Consider the following 3,684-nt stretch of genomic DNA (forward strand, 5'->3'; position numbering starts at 1 on the left):
GCCTGGATTCAGCCTCAGGGCATCTTCATCTCTATGAAGAAGTAGGTGGCCATGTGACCATGTGTGAGAGACCTAGACCCTGGGCTCATGTGGTGTGTCCTTGAGCTCATGTCTGGGCATTTCTCCTTGGCCTGGGCCACCCTGTGTCCCTCACTCCAAATCCTCACTCTGATTTGGAGCTAAGTGAAGACAATTCAGTTCTCTTGTATAAAAGAGGATGCTGTAGGACACAGTAAAAAACCATCATTGGAATAACGTCTAAATTAGAGCAACAACACAAAGATTTAGACACTATCCTCTCAAGGAATTGTTTTTATTTAAATAGTAGACACCAGCAATGAGTGCTAATTGTTTCACATATAATGGTTCTTTCTAACAACCACTAGCATCAGAATCACCTGAGAGCCTTATTAAATATGTAGACACCTGGCTTCTACTGCATCAGAATCTCTATAGCTGGACCTGGAAATCTAATTAAAGTTAAGGAATTATTAATTTAATTAGATTTGTTGGGCATGTGGCCAAAGCCCTTATCCAACCCATGCTACATCTTAATTATGAGAATCCAGAGTGGTTTCCCTTGGTATTCAGAAGACCTCTGCCATTTGTGGATTCAAAAATCGTAATTTAAATTGTGGAAGAGAAAACACAAGTATCCATGACATGTAGCCATTAGGAGTTTCCCTCAGGCACAAAGTACAAATCAAGCGGGATGGGGTCAGCCAGTGCCCAACAATCCTAGCCTCACAACATGACTTTGTAATTCTCTTTGTGGGCATTTATTTTATTTTGTTTTTTTCATCTTTTTTTAAAAATTGTACACAAACATTTCCTACATAATCCAACATACAACAGAAAAATGGTACATCTTTTTCTTTCATTTGCATACAATGGAAAAACAAGTATATATATATTTTACAAAGTTTAATTAATAAGACACTAGAGCAAGTTGGCAGTTTAAGTCTATAGGTGAGAAATTATCTAATAAAAATAATCAATTTTTTCAGCATTAGTCACTTCCATAACCAAGTGTTATTCTGATTAATAAAACTTGCTGCCAATCAGAATTCTGATTGGTATATATATATTATGATATACTCATACCATTACTCAACTTGTAGTACTGCTCCCCACCTTAGTTCTTCACAACTACTAACATAGAAAATTGTTGAAAAGTAGGGGCAAGCATTTGCAAAAACAAAAAATCCTCAGCTTATTATAAGCATGAATATGTATGATGGAATTTCTTCCCAGCAATAGACTTCCAGACTATCAAGAAATCACCATAACTAAGTTTGCCAAGTTATTTTCCCTATGTCCAACAAGAGATGCACTTATACGTCCAACAGAGGAGCTGAAAATCGAACTTAGTTTGGGGGTGAGTTGGGAAATTCAGCCACCATTTCAAAATAACTGTCTTAAAAAAAAATGACCACCAAAAACAGGTTCACTAAATTTATTTTTAAAATCATAAAACTTTTCTCACAAAAGAGCATTACATTCTGCACACTGCTCTGAACAGATGCCAGGGGCATGTGGACTATTGTTACTTTTCCTCCCTTTCCCACCCCCTAAATGTTACAGTGACCACAAAGCAAGGTATTCACAATTACATGGGGGGAAGTTTTTTAAACCACCAACAATAACAAAAAATAAAATCCACTCACTCTGCTGCTGTTTCAAAATTTCAATGTTAGTTTTTCACACCCTTCCCCCCACAACCCTGTTCGTAAGGAGCTAAAACATTACATCTGGTGAACAGCAAAGATTTCACTACACCTCAAATGCAAAACACCTATGAGGCAGAGGAATGTTGGCTTTTTAAACAGAAGCAGATTAAAAAAAAAAAAAAAAAAAGATGCAGGACTCCTTCAGTTCTTCACTAGTCTTAGAAATTCTAACTTTCCAGAATACTGCTTCATACTATAAAAAAGAAAAAAATATCTTGCATTAGAATCCTTCAACATCTGCATACTGCTTCATACTGTTCTGCAGCAAATACTGTGCATTCTGTATCTGGTCCTGTGTTCCTGTAATGGTAATGATCCAACCTTCGGAACTTTCTAAAGGCTCATCAATTTTGATTGAAGCTCCCGCCTTAAGACGGATTTGTTTAATCCGCTGATCACCTTTGCCAATAATAGATCCAGCCAAATCTTTCGGAATAGTTACTTGTGTAGTAATAATAGGTTCACCAAGATCACCATATGAGCCACGACCCCCTGCATAGGAATACTCATATCCGGAGCCACCCTGTGGTTCATAAGCCGTCTGCCATTCCGATGGGCTCCATGTATCTATTGCAGAGTCCCAAGTTTCATCAGCACTGAAAACCAACCATGCCGAGGTAACGGTCTCCAGGTCTCCCTCTTCTGTCATAGGCCATGAGGTCTCCCCCTCTAGGTGGTGGTGGGGGAGGAAGAAGAAAATTCCGGGCTCTGCTACCACCCCAGCCGGCTCGCCCAGGAGGAGGGGGAGGTGGTCCTCCATGAGGGCTCATATCATCATTCTCTTCTAGATGGAGGCATGAGACGCCCACCCAGACCAGGAAGCGTTCTGTCAAAACCCCCTCTTCCCCGCATGGGAAATCCCAATGGGCGTCCACGGCGGTCATCAAACATCACTGCAAATCACCATAATCATAGGTTTCATCGTAAAAATTGGGATCATAAGGCTGTGCACGTCCTTTGATGGGAGACTCAGATATAAGATCAAGGATATCTTTATGCACTCTACAACCCTATAGGATTTTCCTCCAATAAGAACAACTCTGTCAGTGGAATAAGGACAGCATTCCTGGAAAAGCTTGATGGTGGTTTGAGTGTTTTCTCGAAGTTCTTTGATTTTAGCACCTTTGACCCCAATAATTCCTCCTGCTAGACTCTGATAAATCAACAGCCTCAACTCGCAAAGTCACTTCCCTTATAGTGTTGGTAATTTAAGCATTCCACAGCATCAGATTCGAGCGGGAGCTGGCTGGTTGCAGTGGGTGATGGCAACTGCAGGCCCTCTTCCAAGGTAGGGATGATTTTCTTCAGAATTTCTCCAATTGTTTCAGTATCAGCACTGATACTCAGTATGTGCTTGGGGCCACTGCTGTCTGGGACTGAAACACTGGCACTGTAGTCTGTACGGAGAGCCTTAATATTCTCGCCTCCTTTTCCAATCACTGCCCCAGCATTCTTGCTCTGAAGCAGAACGCGTAATTCAACCATCTCATCAATGTTTCTAGATCTTTTAAATGCTTGTACCTCTGCCGTATCTTCTACAGGGCGTTTACGAAATTCACCATTGGTTTCAGTGTTAGGGAAGGTTTCTTCTGGCTGTTCAGTTTCCATATTCTTTTATTAAATGGGCACACCAATCAGTTATTATAGATCCTTGCAGAGCAGAACTGCAGCGTTCTGGAGCGCACCAACAACTCACAGCCCACTGCTGCAGTAGCCCGGATCCGACAGGAAATGGCGGCCCGCCTAACGGCGGCTACGTGCTACTAGGCGGAGCCGAGCGCCGACCCCTCCTCCACCCACCCGCGGTACCGAGGTCTCATCCCCCGCATCCTCCCCTCACCGTCCGAGACAAAGCCACTGAGACAGCCCTGACTGTTCCATCCCCGCCGCTCCAGCTACGCTCGGGCCGGGAGACCCAAGGTGAGGTGGGGCTCACCGTGGGCATTTATTTTAT

At 42.5% G+C, this 3,684-nt stretch overlaps 1 pseudogene across 1 annotated transcript; it reads right to left on the reverse strand.

Annotated features, from left to right (window-relative positions):
* Positions 1–799: 799 nt before the first annotated feature.
* LOC105547272 lies at positions 800–3,456 on the reverse strand (annotated as a pseudogene). Its single transcript, XR_001007203.1, has one exon. The product of XR_001007203.1 is annotated as a heterogeneous nuclear ribonucleoprotein K pseudogene (transcript).
* Between the last annotated feature and the right edge of the window lie 228 nt (positions 3,457–3,684).

This window comes from Mandrillus leucophaeus, unplaced genomic scaffold (genome assembly GCF_000951045.1).
Source record: "Mandrillus leucophaeus isolate KB7577 unplaced genomic scaffold, Mleu.le_1.0 Scaffold383, whole genome shotgun sequence".
Taxonomy (NCBI): Eukaryota; Metazoa; Chordata; class Mammalia; order Primates; family Cercopithecidae; genus Mandrillus; species Mandrillus leucophaeus.